The 19,318-nt window shown below is 41.1% G+C and overlaps 2 non-coding genes across 2 annotated transcripts; one reads left to right on the forward strand and one right to left on the reverse strand.

Annotated features, from left to right (window-relative positions):
• Window positions 1-2,501: 2,501 nt before the first annotated feature.
• On the reverse strand, window positions 2,502-2,597 carry TRNAY-GUA (transfer RNA tyrosine (anticodon GUA)). Its single transcript has 2 exons — window positions 2,561-2,597; window positions 2,502-2,537 (listed from the first exon to the last, which is right to left on the reverse strand). It is a non-coding gene; the product is annotated as a tRNA-Tyr (tRNA).
• A 192-nt stretch (window positions 2,598-2,789) lies between these two features.
• Window positions 2,790-2,869, forward strand: TRNAL-UAG (transfer RNA leucine (anticodon UAG)). Its single transcript has one exon. It is a non-coding gene; the product is annotated as a tRNA-Leu (tRNA).
• Window positions 2,870-19,318: the final 16,449 nt, after the last annotated feature.

Raw genomic sequence — 19,318 nt, forward strand, 5'->3', positions numbered from 1 at the left:
GAACTCACTATTTTTGTAGCGTAGCCTTGCCATAAGGTGTTATATTTTTGGGGTACTTCCATTCCCTCCATTTTTGTCTCTTGGAGTAGGAGAATTTGAGGTTTTCCTTATTTAATCAAATTTTAGGTTGTTGTGATTTTTTGTCCCTACCCAAACCCCTTTAATTCTAGGAGATGGTTTTTATTACTTGTGCTTTTGGTATTTCTGACATGGGGAGGAACCATGCCACGGTCCATGTATCCCTATTGTAAATGCCTTCGATAATAGGATGGGTCCCAAGTTCTTTGTCCTTGTTTGCTTGCTCTTCATGTCGATCCTTGTTAGGCTTTCTCTCTACTTTCTTGATTGAATTGTTTACAATGAAGTCCCTATCCATTTCTCCTTTTGATTTTTCATATGCTAATCCCAAACCAGGAAAGGGGAGGCCAAAGGAATATGTAGCTTTCCTGGGGAGTGATAGACTTCTTCCTTAGGTTTGAGTCATCAAGTGTTTGTGAATGTATCAAAGCATCCTCTAATGGTGGAATTTCCATAAAATTATCTTCATCTGCCACATGTCCACTAGAGATCGAAAAGTTTTGGTATTTTCCATATGTGCTAATATCACATACCACTTTCTTGAGGGATTCTTCTAACTAACCTTACTATTGGAGTGGGATTGAGCTCTAGACGTGTGCTTTGAGGAGGATGGATCTTAAGGTGCTACCACTATAGCATTGGGAATTGAAGGAGGAACTTCGTAATTTGTGGTGACTCTTTTCTTTTTGGGTTGTTGCCATTAGACCCCTGGGTTTGCTTGTCTATAGTCCAACCTTACTTTGGGGCGATTCTTCGTAAAGTGGTCATATTCATGGCAAACTTTGCATTTGAATAGGATTTGGTCGTAATCCACTAGTTGGATAAAGGTCTAGTTATCCAAAGAAAGTTCAATAGCTTTTAGCGAGCCCTTCTCAAGCCACCTCAATAAAGAACCTAACACAACAACATCCAATCAAGTGGCTTAATGTGATTGATATACTTTCCAAGGGCATTTCCAATGTTTTAGATTGCATCCTCATTCTAATAATGGAGGGGGAGGTGAGTACGCTTCACTCTTATTAGGGCTGATAACAATATGTCATTTTCCTAGACGAAGTCATGATTCCATTGGTTGAGATACAAACCTTGAGAGCCAAGAAAATACAGGCCACTCCTGATTATTAGGTCATGATCCTCTTTTTCTTCAAACAGAAAGACATAAAAACCTTGACCATAAAAGGGGAGAGAGAGAGTTTCCCTTTGATTGGGGGTGCCAAATTTTGTTGACCCACAAATTTAGGGTCCGTGGGGAAGGCCAAACACTAGTAAGTTGGTTGATCAAACCACAATATGTAAGTCACATACCCATAGATCTTGATTGGGCTACATAGTTAGGCACCTTCGGTATTTTTTTCTAGTTTTTTGATGAACCACGAGACTTCATAGATCCAGGGATGAATACATTAAATGAAACAATATCTAGCGCGGGTGGGGGGGCGCATGGGTGCAGGAAGGAGATGCAACTCCTCCAACAATTAAAGCTACAAGGGAGATCACACAAAGTGTAATAAAGGTTAGGGTTCAACAGAGCATGATCCACTTCACCCATCCACTATGAATTAAACTACAATGGACTAATTTTTCACACACACACACACACACATCTTTTTTTGATTTGCTAACATGTCTATGATTTGTGAAATTAGATTGTGGTCCAAGAAATTGTCAAAATCACTTCAGGATCACACGCTTGACATATCTAGATCTTTTTGGTGCCCTCTCCCAACCACTCCATATTTCGAACTTTAATTACCTTATATAATGAAAACATTCCAATCCAATCACGCTAAAAGAATTTGATGTAAAATCTTTTTAACAATTAAAAAACTATATTTAACCTACATCAATAATTTTTTTTAACATAAATCTATACTAGCCTTAATTACTTTGACAATTAAAATTTCAAACTGAAAATATTATATGTTTTGAAGGTAATAAGTAAAGACATTAATTGACCCATTACCCACACTACCCACACTGATCATGAATTCAACCTACATCACACAAAGATTGTAAACATGAAATTGACTCAAGTATAAGCTGAAGATGCCATGACCATGACCAACGCAAAAGAAAATGTGAAATCTACACCATTCTTGCATAAAAATCAACTTTAACCTCGCGATATTACATTTGACACCATCTCTCATGTATGAATAAAATACCAAGCGCCACGTCACACAAACTAATCAATAACCACACATCATTATTGAGTCCACTGAATCTAGAAATAGGTCTATATCGTTGAATGGTCGAATACAAAGTCTCCCACGCAACCTGTGTTACGGTGAGACTGAGTACTGGTTTGGATTTTATGGTCTTTTTACCCCTCTCCTGTTTTGAGGACGGCAATTTACAGTGGAATTTTTGGTTAGCTGTTAAGAAGTTTGGATAGTATAAAATAGTGCAAAGTATAACAAGATTCCGACTTGCCGGATTCGAACCAGCGACCTAAGGATTTCAGCCAGGATTTCACTTCCCACTACAGTCCTCCGCTCTACCAACTGAGCTAAAGTCGGACGATGATGTTTGTTTGAATCGGAAAATACTAGTATTAATAATGGTCAGAGATTCCTGTTCAATGTGTCCCACAACAACGACTTGGTTGAGATTCTTTTATCGACGTTCGATGAATCTATGAATGGTAAGGATTTTTGTGTCATTTTTGTATTGCCTTTATAATAATAAATAACTAAAATCTTAATGTAATTGACAGTTTGGCCGAGTGGTCTAAGGCGCCAGATTTAGGCTCTGGTCCGAAAGGGCGTGGGTTCAAATCCCACAGCTGTCACGTGGTTTTTTGTTCACGTAAAGAATAATTAGTTAGATTGATTTATGTATGTGTAGGATGTTTTATATATATTCAATGGGTTAAAGAATAAATAATTAGATTGATTTATGTATGTGTAGGGTGTTTTATATATATTCAATGGGTTAGTTTAATTTATTTGGATAAATTGGTTCAAGATAAAGTTTTTAATTCTAATTAAGTTTTTAGTTCTATTTAGATTAAGATTAGAGTTTCATTGAATCTATCAAGTTAATAATGATTATTGTGGTGTCACGTGGTTTCGTTCAAGTAAAGAATAATTATTTAGGTTGATTTTATGTATGTGTATAGGACGTTTGATATGTTTTAAATATATTCAATGGGGTAGTTTAATTTATTTGAATAAATTGGTTCAAGATAGAGTTTGCTAAAAGTTTTTAGTTCTAATTAAATTAAGATTAGAGTTTTATTGAATGATTATTGTGGTGTCATGTGGTTTCGTTCAAGTAAATAATAATTAATTAGATTGATTTTATGTATGTGTGTAGGATGTTTTATATGTTTACATATATTCAGTGGGTTGGTTTAATTTATTTGAATAAATTGGCTAAGATAGAGTTTGCTAAAAGTTTTTCATTATAATTAGATTAAGACTAGAGTTTCATTGAATCTATCAAGTTCATAATGATTATTGTGATGAGTATAATTTTGGAATAATTTTGGAAGTTTTTGTTTTGTTTTTTGGTTTTTTTTTCCACAAATATGCGAGAGTATATTTTTAAATATATGTAGGAGAAGTCTTATAAAAGATTAATTAATTAATTATTCATATGTATGTGTGTAGAGAATTGTTTAGGGTTATTGTGATGTTTTATATGGAATATATGTTGGTGGGTTAGCTCAATCCATTTGACTAAATTGTTTCAAGATAGAGTTTGTCATAAGGTTTTTAGTTCTAGTTTGATTGAGATTAGAGTCCATTGAGTTCTACTAGGTTAACAATTATTATTGTAGTGGGCATAATCTTGGAAGGTTTTCTTTGGAAAAAAAGATCACAGAGTTAGCTCAAGTGGTTGAACTATCCACTTAAGACATGTTCCCATTGAGTTCTACTAGGTTAACAATGATTATTGTGGTGGGTATAATCTTGGAAGGTTTTCTTTGGAAGACAAAGATCAAAGAGTTAGCTCAATTGGTTGAACTATCCAGTTAAGGCATGTTGTTGAAAATAACACTATAGGCTACAACTACAACTTTGGTTAAGTCCCTCTCTCTGAGTGTTCCAAGGAAAAAAAAAAGGATTTCATGATGTTTTGCTTATATATATAATAGCTAGATAAATATCATTTGGTTTGACCTTTCTTGATTAGGCATAATACCTAGGAAGGTTATAGGATCTGTCTCCATAAGGCCTTAGGAGGTTACTAACAACATAACCAGGGTGAGAAATGCCAATCTCTATTTGGAAAGCTATGGAAAAAAGGGAGAAATTTATGAAATGTCATTGATAATGCATTGTTTCCTCATTCTTCACTTAAACACGAAAGGGTGAGGGGAATTACTTATTCAAAATGTATGAGTGCTTATGTAGCCTTTATGGTTAGCTCAATTAATTGAACGAATTGTTGATGATGTGTTGTTGATAATGATACACATAGTATTAAAAATTAAATAATTTCAAAATAAAACGATTTATAATAAAAAATATGGATAAATATTTATTACAAATAGACATGCATTTTTAAGGGAAAAGATAAATATTTATTAGTCCCTGCCTCACCAAGGACTATAACATTCGCCTCGTGGTCAAAGTGCATTGACTCTGCGTTATTTTGCTCTGCTTTTGCAATTTTAACCAAAGTTTCGGGAAAATATTTAATATTTCTACCTTTTTATAAATTCAAAAATAATTTCTAATTTTCAGGAAATCTTAAGTATAATTTTCAATTGGATGAGGCAGCTCTAATGGGACATAATGCCCCTTGTGGAGGGCATTTTATTTTTGGTATTTGTCAGCGCCTCACAATTAAAAAAAAAAACTATTTTTATGAGTGGTCATTCCATTGGTTAGTTTTGTGACAGTGCTCTGACAATGACACTATTATGTTATTACTCTACCCAGTGATGCCATAATTGACGCGATTGCAGGCCCTTTGCATAAGGCGCATGAGAGGGGGAGGGGCTACACAAATATCCAATTATTGTGAGTGACCATTGTGTTGGATAGTGCTCTGACACTGACGCTCTACTCAATGATGTTGGAATTGACACAATTGCTATAATCATCCCATCCCACGTTTACTCACTTTTTTAAGCTCTCGAGGGTAAATATGATATGAGAGTTATTATAACATAACCCAACATCCAATTTCTAGTTATGGAAGTGGGGTCTACAAACTGGAAACATACAGAAACCTCTCAAGGATGCTAGATCACCCAGATTTCAGACAACAACCACTGGTGATCAAACCTTGAACTCGAACTTCTTGTAACTGAGCTCACAACCCAGCCACACACATAACATGTTGTGAGTTCAATTGGAAAGCTCTAGCCACATGCACATGCCAAACTCCATGTGGTTGCAGCCAAAATTTTCCAATTCCATGCATGCAACTGCGAAATTAGTGCCACTTTTTCAGGGCTAGCCTATAGGCCACTGCCTAGAAAAGCCCAAAAATTTCCAGAATAAAGTTTAAGATGATAACAAGTCTATACTACTAAGGCTAGATCTTGCTCAAAAGTGCCACACACATGAGAAACATTTCGTCAAACACATGGTAAACATAGTAACTATAAGTCATGAATGCATATATGTTCAATGTATCCTTAACTTCATCAAGGAATCATCAAGAAGGCTCAATGCCCTCTCAAGCTAGATGCAACAACACTTATTAGCCCATGCATTCATTTAACCATTTAATGACTTATCAAATAATGAATAAGATCTATAACAAGATCACATCATTTAACTAAGTGTATAACCAACATATAACCAGAATGAATCAATAACAAAATAGTCATAAAATAAACATAATAACTAGTACATGTGCTCATTGATCACAATAAGAAAATAACTTATATCAACATGTGCAAATGGAAACCAAGTCAGGGACTTCCACGTACCATCCGACCATAGATTGGGTTGAAGCAAATATCTCTTTTAGTCAATCACCCCTGTGCCATATTCCAAGCATAAATGTGGGATCTCATGGGATACATCAAAACATAACCAACTAGGGCTTCCAGAGACAAAACCACCTCAACCCTTAACCACAATGATTTCACCTAAGTCCATCCAGAAATCACTAACACCAAACAAGCTTGGATGGCTCCAACTTTTGTCACCATACTTAGAGGATTTTTCTTGTCTCCACCCATCCATCAAAAGTTCTAGGTGAAAGCCCATCTCCACCCTTGACCCTTGGGAATTTCCTAAGACCACCTCCTCAGGATCCAAATTCTATCGACCATCCAAAGATTAAACCAAAACAAGGAACCCATAACATCATGACTATCTAAGAAATGACAAGGCAAGGCTGAAAGTGATTGTCAATCTAGGCCATTCTCATGTCAATGACAACAAATAAACCAAATAAACAAATGCATGTACCATACATCCAAATATTAACAATGAAATCACACATGAAACCTACTACCTGTAATGTCCTCCAGTTGTAGCTACTCTTCCAATCCTTTCTATGTGCTCCCTTTCTTTCCTTTGCTTGCGTTCTTGTCCAAGTGCTTCCTCTCCTTTCTCTTAGAGCCCTATTTCTAAAAGTGATCAAAATCTAAACTAACAAAAGATGTGAACTGCTTCTTTGATTCCTTTCTATCATTGATGTTTAGTCTCTTCCTTTCCTTTTTCCTTTTCCTTTTATTTTTCTCTAATTTCTCTCTAATTTCCCTTGCATGCATATTTATGTCTCTTCATTTCCTTTTTTTCCTATTTTCCTTTATTTCTCTTATTAAATTTCCATTTATTGCCTCTTTTCCTTTTCCAATGCCTTTGCCAATTTCCATAGCCATTAATAAACCACAAGTGATACCCACTTTAATTTTTCCCCTCCATTCAACTTGGAATATGTGTCCCATGACCTTGGTCTTATTTTATTTACATGGAAAATCAACTCGAGGCTTTTATAACCCCTCCCCCTTGGCGGAACATCGTCCTTGGTGTTCTATGAGACTTATGACCAACAAAACATACTGCTTCTGGAGCTTTATAACACAACTCAATGCGGTATTTACAATGACAACTACTGAAAATTATGACAAACATGACAAACATATCACTTATTGGAGATTTATAAACACAACTCGTTGTTGCATTTATAATGACACACACACACACATATCAAAAAATCATTTTCTTCAACCAACAAATAAAGAAGGATATAATTCCCACATCTGATCAGCCATCTCCTATGTAGCTTCATCAGGCCCAAAGTGCTTCCACTACACTTTAACATGCTCTATTGCTCAGTTCCAAAGCATGAGTTGTTTCCATTGCAATATGCATTGAGGATATGGATGGAACTCTCCCTCTGGTTCCACCTGCAATATAGACCAATCAATCACATGGTCAACATCCTACACATATCTATTAAGAAATGAAACATGGAAAACATCATGGACTTGCATTGTTGGCGGTAGTGCACGTCTGTATGCCACTGATCCAATCCACTCAAGGATCTCAAAAGGTTCACAATACCGTGGTGCCATCTTGGGACATGACCTAATCCTCATGGATTGCCTCTTGGGATTGATGCGTAAGTACACATGCTCTCCAACCTGAAACTCCTTGAATGCTCTATGTTGATTTGGATAGCTCTTTTACCTATTCTATGTTGCCTTCAAATTTATTTTAATAAATTTCATCTCCTGCTCCATCTCAGCCAACATATTTGGTCCAATCAACACCCTGTTCACTAGATCACTCTAGCTTATAAGAGTATTACAACTCTTCCCATAGAGAGCCTCAAATGGACTCATATTCAAGGATTCATGATGGTGGGCTCCAGTATTGCAGCAATAATGCTGCAACTCCTGGGACTCCCTTCTTTACTTTTATCAACCCGGTAGTTCGTAACAAACTTGGAAGCGACGGTGCTATATGCACAAGTACTAGCTCTTGCCGCAGGCTGTCACTTGATCAACTGGCACAAGTCCGCTAGGAGCTTAAGCCAACTTCTATGAGCTCTTAGAAGAAGCTTTTAACTGTGATGGATGAAAGCTAACTCTAAGGAGGCTAATCTATTTGCAGAAAGAAACTAAAAGCTGAAAGGAAATGCAAACCCTAGCAAACCCTAGTTTTACCGACTAACCCTACTGGTGCAAGAAAAGAGATGAAAGCTGCTGAAATGGATGCCATTGACTCTTGGAAAGGTAAAATGCATGTGTCTAAGCTACTTCTGAAGTAAAATTTGAAAAAAACATCTTTTTGTATTTTTGAGTAATTTTGCAGAATTATTATGCATGTGATTTAACTGTGTTTGACTGTGCAGAGGTTGATTGGCGAAAGGAAATGGAGCAGGTGCTTGTAGGAGGTTGGGAAGGTGAGAAGAGGGCCTAAGGGGTCCCTATCACCCTTCCAGAGAGTTTCACAGCGATCAGATCTCGAGAAACTGCCCACGTGATCTTCTACAAGAAGTCTGCAGGGGTTCTACAGGATGTTCTACAGGAAGAGCCGAGAGAGGATTTTTGAGGGTTGATGGAGGAAAACTGGTGGGAAAGTGGAAATGGAGGTTGGATGAGGTTGTGAAGAGGTCTAGGACCTGGTAAATGAGGCTAGGGAGCGATGAAGACAGTTGGATTTGTTCAAGGATGGAGGGACCAATGTTGCACAAAAATGAAGAAATTAGGTCAAACTGGCAGAGTGTGGTGAATGAAGGGAAGGAATCCGGAATCTGGGGTTGGAGCAGGTGGTGTGAGGAAGGAAGGATAGGTAGGGATGGATTATAGGTGATCTGCACACTATTTCTCCAAACTAATCAAAGAAAGACTAAAAACATCAGAGATCTATCTACTTTGACCTATTCTGACCTAAAAACCAGAAATCATGGTGGACAGAAGTTTATTGGCAGAAAATCATTTAAGAAAACTACGAAAACCGAGCAAGAATAGATCTAAGCATGTCATCACAATTGGTATCAAATTCCCTAACTAAAAATCTAACACTTGCGATTGCATGGAAAGGCAAAACAATGTTTTTGTGGCAGCAAGTATGCCTTGGTCTCAGCTCGTGGTCCCAAGGAGGGAGAGATGAGATCAAGGATTACTTGGTGGCCTTTGTGCAAGTCTTTTTCTTTACCAAACTATCAAAACAACCTAAAGCATGAAAAGCTATTTCAATCATCAAAAGCAACCTAAGTAACAAAACAAGATTTTAATCTAAGTAGTAGAAATTATTATAGGAATGCAGCAAAAACATATAAAAGTACACAAAAGAAGGTACTGGCACTTGGGTTGGGCCCAACCCCAAGAGCTACAACCTCCTAAAAGAAGCTCAGAGCTGATTCAAAGTGAAACTGATCTCCATTACTAAAAAAATAACCATGTCACAAAAAGGTTTACAACAAAAGCTCGAAAATGAGCTGAAAGGCAGAGCAGCACTAAAGTGCGAAAATACAACTGTTCAAGAGCTAAAATACGAAGGCTGGAAGCCTTCCTACTTATCACCACGAGGACCTCCAATAGCCCTCCTTAACTCAAGGGGCTTGGCTGCTCAAAACTGCAAGTAATCAGCCACTTCACAAAAGCTGCTCGGCTGCCCTTGGGGATCATCTTCGGTGGGCTGCTGAACTCCGAGCTGATGGTGGAGAACTCAAGGAAGGGGCCATTTAGTGCAGGAGACACCCTTCCTACAAATCCTCAGCCTTGTTCCCTCGTATTTGGCTGTCAACTGGCTCATAAATGCTTGACCTTGGTCCAAAAGATGTCCAAAAATCTGCAATAAGCATGTATTAGACTTCATGGTCAAGTGACTATTCTCATTCATTCAATTAACATAAATATACTCAAAATCATGCATAAACTATGAAGAATGGTGGATTAATGAAGAACAATAGGCAAAATGAGCCCAATAAGTTACCCATTTTTGGGGCTCATCATCACCCCTCTACTAAATGGGTTGCTCATCCTCTGAGCAACTAATCCAGCTCATCATCTTTGATTGCTTTTACTGCCTCTCTCACATCCCAGGCTTCCGAGGTGATGTCTTCTTCTCGGTCATGGAACCCTACTTTTCTCTCTACTTCCTCCCACTGCCTGTGCTCCTCTTCTTCTTTGACTCCTTCCAGCAGTCCTAAAAGCAAGGGAGGACTGAACTTTAGGCCGATCCAGTTGGCCTGCAGATTTTGCATTGACTATTTATAGAGTGGTACTCTTGCCAAGGCCTCCCTCATCCTTGTTGGGGTGTGGTATTCTCTTATTTTCAGACTGTGGGACAGTGTGTTCCATCTCCTTGTGCAAGCATGAATGCAGTTATCCCCCAACAGTCTTTCCATGTCCTCAAAGTGAGCAATGGCCTGAGCTTGTTTGTCAATGTAATCTGGGAGAACCTGAGGGTTGTTGGCCATGTGCTGATGGGCATATATTAAGGCTGAGGGATCCTGTGGTTCTTCTCTGATCATGAGTGGCTCGCTTAGCTCCCTGTTCATAATATTCCGAATCTCTACTGCCCTCTTTTCCTCATGGTTTAACCAAGAGGCCACGACCATAAGTTGCACATCTCCTAATGCAGCATTGGGGTCCCACAGATTCATGTTTGGAAGGGCCAAGTTGTGTAAATAGAATTATGATAACTTGGCCTTATCTTCTGCTGAGCTACTGTCACACAAAGCCATGAATTGATGGTAATTCTGAAATGGAATGGTGCCCCTTTGGGCCAAGGTGTTAATTTGGAATTGCAACCATTGATCTTTAAGATATAAGGCATATGACTTAGCAGGTTGCCTACATTGTAAGGCTTCTACTGCCCAGCTGGCCATGCAGGCTAGTTGGGCCTCTTTCTCTTGCACCTGTTGCTTTAGGGACTGTATTTCCTCTGCTGCCTGTGACTCCTTTTCCTGTAGCAGTTTTGTTAGCGCCTCAACCTTAGCCTGCAGCTTGTCCCCTTTTTGTTGTTCATCAGATGCTTCCTTGTCTGCCGGAGGCCCTTCTTGCTGCTGCTGTTCTCCCAAAATGGAGGGCCTATCTTCCTTATGACTTCCTTGTAGCTGCAACTGTTTTCTTAGCAGCTCATTCTCCTCCTGCAACTGGGCTCTTTTGCAGCTTTCTACATGCCTGACCATGGCCAGTTCTCCTCTTAACTCTTTTAACTTCTCCTCCATGTGGCCTATGTCCTCAATTCCCTTAGATTTGGCAATTTTCATCCATGTGTGTGTTCTGATCCTCTCTTGTTCTAATGCAAAGAAGAGTGGCACAACAAATTTCTGTGGGATGATTTTCCCACCCTCTAATAGGTTGTAGTATGAGCCCAAGCTAGGCTGAGGGCTTGGTTCCAGTATCTTCTCGGTCTCTCCCTCTTCGTGTGATGATTTGGCTGTCTTTTCCTCCAATTTCTCGGTCTCTTTTAACTTAGCCAGAGTTTCCTGTAGAGACATCTCGACTTCTTGTAGAGTTGTCTTTGAGTCCATCATCTTAACTCTCTCTCTCCAGGTGGAGGTTTTTGGGCTTCCTCGTTCATAAATGATATACATCTTTGAAGGAGACTCTTCTTTTGGTTTAGTTGTTGTGTCCTGAATGACAATTGGCTCTTTTGACTGTGGCTGGGGTCTGCCCACTTTTATCCGTGTGCTCCTCCTTGCCTTAAAGTACATGGAGGTTTGCCTCTTTCTCTTCCCTTTTTGTTTTGGAGGTGTGCTTAAGGCAGCAAGCACAGCTGCTGCCTCCCTTGCCAATATCTCAGGTGATTTCTCCTCTTGTTGTTCTTTTTCCCTGCTTCCTGTAGAAATCCCTGTGTCAACTGTTTCTATTTGTGTTGCTGAGATTTCAGGGTGTGTCTTTCCCTTTTGTTTCTGTGTGCCTGCTTTGGCTGTGGCAGCCTTCATTTGGGCTTTTTTGGCCTTCTCTCCATCCTCTTTTCCCGTGGTGTTTTTGCTGTTGTTTCTTCCCCTGTTTTAGGCTCAGCAATCTGGCCCATTTCCCCTTTTTCTTCCTGTTCTTTTTGTGCTTGAATGTCTTGTGTTCCTTCACCATTGGTTTTGTCACCTTCTTTAGTGTGTTCTCCCCCCTCACTGCTGGATGAGGTGATGTCTTCAGCCAAAATTCTGATATTGTCATCCCTGGACATGTTTCGAAAGATCTCCCAAGATATGGGGACAATGTAGGTGTGCAAAGCATCTTCCACCAATAGTTTGATGAGCCCATGATGGGCCAACTGATCTAGGATCCCTTCATTTAATTTTGTACCACATTCAATTAGTGACTGAAGAAGAAAATAGGGAATGCTCAGTTTGTTGGCTGGAGGCAAATCAATCCCATGCCTTAGTTCACACAGCAACCTGAAATGATATCCATAGATGATGCTAAACCTCCCTTCACATGTGACGTACTTCATAATTGGAAACTGACTTCACTCCAGAGAGGAGGCAAGCTGGTTCTTCTAACCTCGTTTTTGTCTTCTACAGGATGCTCCATGGGTAGAAAGAATGACTTCTTGGCAACTTGGCCCAATGATCTCTCTTCTTTGCTCCAAGGGAGCCCCAATGGTAGACCAGTAACTGCACTGATGAGCTCAGGGGTGAGTTCTAGGGTCAAACCCCTAAAACTAACTATGGCATGTGTTTTTGACTGTGGTCTCAGGGACATTAAAAACTCCTCAGTTATCTCCTCATCATGACCCTGAATTTTGTCAAAGAAGGATATCCAATTTGCTCAAGTGAAAAGGTCCACCACCTCAGGATGCTCGTGCAGTTTGCTAGAGTCTGATGGTTCTTTCCTTATGAATCCTCCTGGCATGGTGAGAGTGCTCTTTTTATGCTTTAATCAAAAAAGGAAATTCCTTTTATGGTTTCCCCTGAACCCAAGAAGGAATTTCTCGAGTGTCCAATATCAACTAGCAACAATTCTTTGGTTTTAAGACTACTGTCACCCAGAACTCGACTGTCTGCTTATGAAAAGACGAATTTGGTTTTTACAGACAGAGCACAAGGATCAAGTTTTCTTCTCAGCACACAGATAGATATGCAAATTCAAAATTTTTTTACACACACAGGCTGGCCCCCACGGCTGCATATATCTTCCCTACAGGAGAATTCAAAAAGGAAACATGGAGGAGAATTTTGATGCAGAAAACTGGGAAACTCAGTGCAATATGCAGGCAAACATTTTACTTCCAATACACAGGCATATTTTTTCTCTGATTTTCCAATCTGATGCCGTTCAATTCACCACCTTGCACAAACACATCATGCATAGAGGAGTTTTTCGAGCCTACCTCGTTTGGAGCTCCAAATTCGACGAAAAATCCCAGGTTCTCCTGCTCTGGAAAGCTGTGCAGGTTTTCCTGTAGAACCCTTCCTGTAGAAGGCCCCCGGTTCCTGTAGAATGTCACTGTGCTACTGAGCGAGCCCGATACGTGGGAGATTTTCGAAAACAAGCAGGAAAACCGGTGGAGGATGACTGGTTAATAGTTTTTGGAAGCGAAGGACGCGTACTCCAGTCGAGGACGTTGCAAGTGCAAGATGAACAGAAGGTGGTGTAAGTTTCAGCCGGGCATCTTTTAACTGCGACGTGATTCATGGTGAGGGGATGAGGTGGCCGGACCGGACCGTTGATCCGACATCACAGCCATAATTTCTCTGCGTGTTTCTGACCGCCATCACCTCCTTTCTGCCATTATCCGCTGCCACCACTACCAGTCCCGACGATTTCTCCTAGAATGGACACTCCACACGTGCTGGCTGCACATTTCGTTGGAAATTTTGAATGTAACGGGGCTTGTTTGGATCCCACGAGGATATGTAACTGGCCAAGGGTGGCCAGTTGACTAGCCACCGATTCCACTCAATCCGAACCATTCCCATAGGCATGCAGCTTTTAAAATATAATTTATGCAATTGACGAATGAGTTTAGGCACTTACCTGTGTGGTCACGGCCGCGTTATGCAGACTTTGGGTTTTGGAACCACTCCTTCGTTTGCTGCTGCTTCATGCACGGGTTTTGGAACCCATTCCTTCATTCGCTGATGCTGCATGCACAGGTTTTTCTTGGCTTCGGCTGCTACTGATATTTTCACGTTCAAGGAGAGCCCTTTGCATGTCTCCTTTTTCATTTTCAGCTGTCCCTGTCTCCAAAGTATTTCTTCCAGAGGGATCAGCTGCTACAGGATTCCTGTAGGATGTCCTGTAGCTGCTTCTCCTCCTGGAATGCAATGCTAGAATGAGCAGGGCTATACTGCTGAGGAGGGGTTCGGCTGATGAGGCATCCAGATGGAGATTGACAGGTATGGTGAGCAAGACACTACTGCTTGATTTGTCACTAGAAGTTCTTGCTGGCAGTATGAAGAAAATAGGTTTTTTTTTTTGTGTGACTGTGCAGGAACAAATAACAGGATGAGTGCAACGGAGGTGTAAAGAGATGAAAAAGGGTGACATATGGTGATGGATGGAAACAGGGGTGTTGGCAGGTCTCATAGGCAGATTCCCAACCTTTGGATTCTCTTCTGAGATCAAATTTGCTCGCCTGTGGGTTCTACAGGGTCTTCCTGTAGAAGACACAAAACTTCTTGTAGAAGGTGAAATTTTGGCCCGAATGAGATCAAATCTTAGGAAAGGGTAGTGGTCATGGAGGAATTGATTGTGAGGGATGCTTGCAGCCTGGTGCTGACCTCTGTCCTTGTTTTGTGCGATCCTCCTAACCTGCAATGTCCTTCCCGCAACCTGCAAATTTTTCAACAGAAGTCAGGTTTATTTTTCTGTGTTTTTTCTTTTTTTTTCTCTTTTGTTTTTTTTTTGAGAGACAGCTGGGGCGCCTCCAGGAGGTTTTCACCCTCACTGTCTGCCCGGGTGCCTCTAAGAGGTTTTCACCCAAGGATCTTTTTATTCTTTTCTGTTTTTTTCCTCTTTTTTTTTTGGTGCTCAGAATGTGGATGGGGTGGAGACAGGGGCCTGCTCCACTACCAGCATTGATTTATCCAGAGTTTCAATGAACTCCTACTTAGAAAGGGGCTTCCTGTAGATCTTCAAACGATGCCCATTGACGAGCATGGGGATGGCTTCTTCATCAATGGTCCTGATAAGGACTGAACCATTGTCATTACATTTCTCCACTGTATATGGTCCCAGCCATCTTGTCCTCAGCTTCCCTTTGAAATCCTTGTATCTTGAATCATATAACAGTGCCCAATCTCCTGGCTGAAATTTCTTCTCTTTAAGGTGTCGGTCATGCCATATTTTTCTTTGAAGTTGGACTACCTCTGAGTGGAGGAGGGCTTGCATTCTTTGTTCATCTAGTCCATTCAGCTGAAGTAGTCTTTCCTGTTGTGCATGGCTGAGATCTAGGTCTAGCTGAGCTGCCAACCTCAATGTGTTGTATTCAAATTCTATGGACAGTAAAGCTTTCTTCCCGTAGACCAGCTCATAAGGTGTAAAACCTGTTGTAGTTTTCCAAGTAGTGTTGTAGGCCCAGGTGGCCTCACCAAGCGATCTACCACTTTAGTCAAGATTTCTTCCAAAGCCTTGTTAGTGACTTCCACCTGCCCATTTGCTTGCGGATGATAAGGGGTGGAAGTTCTGTGCTTAATCTTGTGATGAGAAAGCAGGTCTTCAATCAGGTTAGAGGTAAACTGGCTTCCTTGATCTGTGACTAATTCTCTTGGGTAGCCAAATTTATAGAAGATATTTTCCCTCAAAAACTCAACCACTTTTTCTTTTGTTGCTGCCTTGATTGCCTTTGTTTCTGCCCACTTTGTCAGGTAGTCTGTGCACACAATGATGTAAGAATTTTGTCTTGAAGGAGGGTTGATAGGACCCACAAAGTCCATGCCCCACTTCTCAAATGGCTCAAAAGTCACCTGAGGTTGGAGGGGAATTTCATCCCTTGGAGTTGGTTTCCCCATCCTTTGACACTGGTCACATTGGTTGATGTATCTTCTGACATCTTGATGAAGAGTGGGCCAATAGTAGCTTGCCTGTAGAATTTTGAAAGCGGTTCTTTTTGCTGCAAAGTGGCCTCCACAGGGTCCATCATGACAGGTCAGGAGGATGTCAAAAACTTCCTCCTCCCTGACACAACGCCTCAAAATCTGATCTGGGCCAAGTTTGAATAGGTTGCCCCCAATCCAAGTGAATGGGGCACTTTTCCTCACGATCTTGCTCTTCTCTTTTGAGGATAGGTGTGGCGGGAATTGTGCTGAAACCAAGTAATTTGCTATATCAACAAACCATGGCGAGAGTACTGAAATAGAAAACAGGTGTTCATCTGGCAGTTGATCATCCACCACCCCTTCTTCTCCTGCAGGCAAATCTAGTCTAGACAGAAAATCAACAACAACATTTTCCTTACCTGGCTTATCAACAATGGTCAAATCAAATTGCTGCAGTAAAAGTAACCATCTAATGATATGAGCATTTACATCAGGTTTATTCATCAAATACCTAATTGCAGCATGATCAGTGTGTACGAATGTTTGATAACCAATGATGTAATGTCTGAACTTGTTTAGGGAATGGACTACAGCTAGGAGCTCTTTCTCGGTTACCGTATAGTTTAATTCTGCCTTGGACAGGTTTTTGCTGACAAAATATATGGCATACGGTAGCTTCTCTTCAACTTGTCCTAAGGCTGCTCCTATAGCTTTGTTCGAGGCATCTGTGTGAATGTGGAAAGGTAGGGCCCAGTTTGGACCTCTCAAGATTGGGGCAGTTACCAACTTATCCTTCAACACATCTAGAGCCTCTTGACAGCTATCAGTCCATATAAACTCAACATCTTTCCCCAAAAGACCAAACAATGGAGAGGCTAGCTTACTGAAATCTTTAATGAACCTTCTATAATATCCCGCTAAGCCTAAAAAACTCCGAACATCCCTTACCTTTTGAGGAGGTGGAACCCTTTGGATGATAGCAATCTTGTTGGGATCTACCTATAAGCCTTGCTGAGAAATTGTATGACCTAGCACGGTCCCTTCAGTCATTAGGAACTCACATTTTTCAGGACTGAGAGACAGGTTCATTTCAACACACTTGGTTAAAACTTTTCCCAGGTTAGTCAATGCTTCTTGGAACCCATAAGGAGTAAAGTCATCCATATAGATTTCCACCGAATCATGAACCAGCTCAGTGAATATGCTTAGTACTGCTCTCTAGAAAGTGGTAGGAGCATTGCATAACCCAAAGGGGAGGACCCGGTAGGCAAAAGTACCCCATGGACAAGTGAAAGTGGTCTTATCTTGGTCTTCCGAGCTGATTTGGATCTGATTATACCCGCTGAACCCATCTAGGAAAGAAAAGAACTTCTTCCCTGCCAGCCCATCTAACACTTGATCTATGAAAGGCAAAGGGAAATGGTCCTTCTTGGTGGCTTTGTTAAGTTCTCAATAATCTACACAGATTCTCCACTTCCCGTTTTTCTTGGGCATAAGCACCAGAGGAGAAACCCACTCGCTGTCAGAGATGGGGTAGATGAATCCTGCATCCAATAACTTTTTCAATTCTTCTTTGACAATGTCCTTAAGGGCTAGATTCATTCTCCTCTGAGGTTGCCTGACTGGTTTACAATCTTCTTTAATGTAAATGTGATGGGTGCAGACTGAAGGGTGGACTCCCTTCATCTCCTTGTAGCTCCAAGCAAAATCATCCAAATGGCAGTTCAACAAGCTACACAGCTCCTTCTCTTGAGAGGGAGATAGGGACGAGTTGATCTTCAAGGTTATTTCAGGGCCAAATTCCACATTCTTAACTCAGAAGAGGTTGGATCAGCCCCACAGAGATCCCCTAAAGCACTAGCTTGGGTGTCTCCTACCAATTCTTCTAATGGCAGCACACTGGGAGGTAGATTTTGAATTAAATTCTCAATAAGGTCATCCTCGATTTGAGGACCTCCCCTGGTGGCTTCCATGGTGCAGAGAAGACTTCATCCTCATCTTCCTCCTCCAACCAGAGAGGTAAGTCATGTTCGAGCAAAGGTTGGGCAGGAGGATATAGGACTAGCTATTTGGACATCGGTCCATTCTTAATGGTCATGCTCCCAGCTCGACAACTGATGTAAGCATCTGTAGTAGCTAACCAAGGCCTTCCCAAAATGAGGGGGTATCGAGTGAGTTTTGCCTTTGGTTGAAGGACCAAGAAGTCCGCAGGGTATTCCCAAGAATCAACAGAGACCATGACATCTTCCACAATCCCTTCGGGAGTTACGGTGGAGCGGTCTGCTAACTGCAGTACTGTCAAGGTCTTTCTTAGGGAACTTTGAAGGTTAAGTTTGAGCACAGTGTCCCTAGTCATCACATTAATGGCAGCCCCTAGATCAATCAGGGTGTGGGGGATAATGGTGCCATTGATGTGGACATCCACTACAGGACTCCCAGGGTCCAAATATTTTGGACAGATTACTTGTCCCAACATTAGGTCGGACAGTTGTCCTATGACATTGATAGTTGGGGAATCTCTCTTGCGCCTGCCTGGGTGCCTGAAACACTTCTCTTTGATCAATTTGTTGTAGATTGGTACATCTTTGATGGCTTGGAGAAGTGGTATTTTTACACACAGCTGTTTAAGTTCTCCCAGAAGTTCAGTCTCTTCTGGGTTTGGTCGCGTGTTTTCAGTTAGTCTCTCAGGAAAGGGTGGAATGGCTTTGGGTTCACTTTCGTGTTCTTTGGCTTCATCCTCCTTAGGAGGAGGTTGGCTATCTGGGAGGACCTTCCCAGATCATAGGTTGATCTCCTGAATCTCCACAGCGTAGGTAGGGCATGTTGTCTCTCCAGTATATACCTGCTGGGCCTGTCTGTTATTGGGGTTCGGGTTTGGTTGAGGAGGCATTTGGGGTTGTCTCGGAGGAGCAGGAGGTAATGGTTGTGGTTGAGCAGGTGGTGGAGGCAAAATGGCGGGAGGAGAGTTGTACTGGGGCCTCCACCCCTATTGTAGTGCATTCCAATGAGGTTGTGGCTGAACATGAGAATGAAATGAATGAGCAGCAGGTTGAGTATGGTATTGAGGTGGATATGACCAAGGAGGGGGTGCGGACCAGGAAGGATGAGCGGGGGGACCCCAAGAAGGTATGTGAGTGGATTGGTTGGGGTTGTAATATGTTTGGGATGTCCCTTGCATCCCCTGCTGGTAAGGTTTGGATCCATGTGGCCTCCTTTGGTTGAGGAAGTAGAGTGGTTCAGTGGCTCCTTCAGCCCCTTGGTACACAGCTTTAAGTCTGGGTAAGGTTGGGCACTAGTTTGTAGGGTGGTCTTCCTCACAAATGAAACATACCTCTACTGAGTGCAATGGACACTCATTCTTAGGATGCTTCCTTGTGCATTT

This window comes from Pinus tabuliformis, chromosome 3_2 (assembly GCF_031772625.1).
Source record: "Pinus tabuliformis cultivar Carrire ecotype Pingquan chromosome 3_2, CPIR1, whole genome shotgun sequence".
Classification (NCBI taxonomy): Eukaryota; Viridiplantae; Streptophyta; class Pinopsida; order Pinales; family Pinaceae; genus Pinus; species Pinus tabuliformis.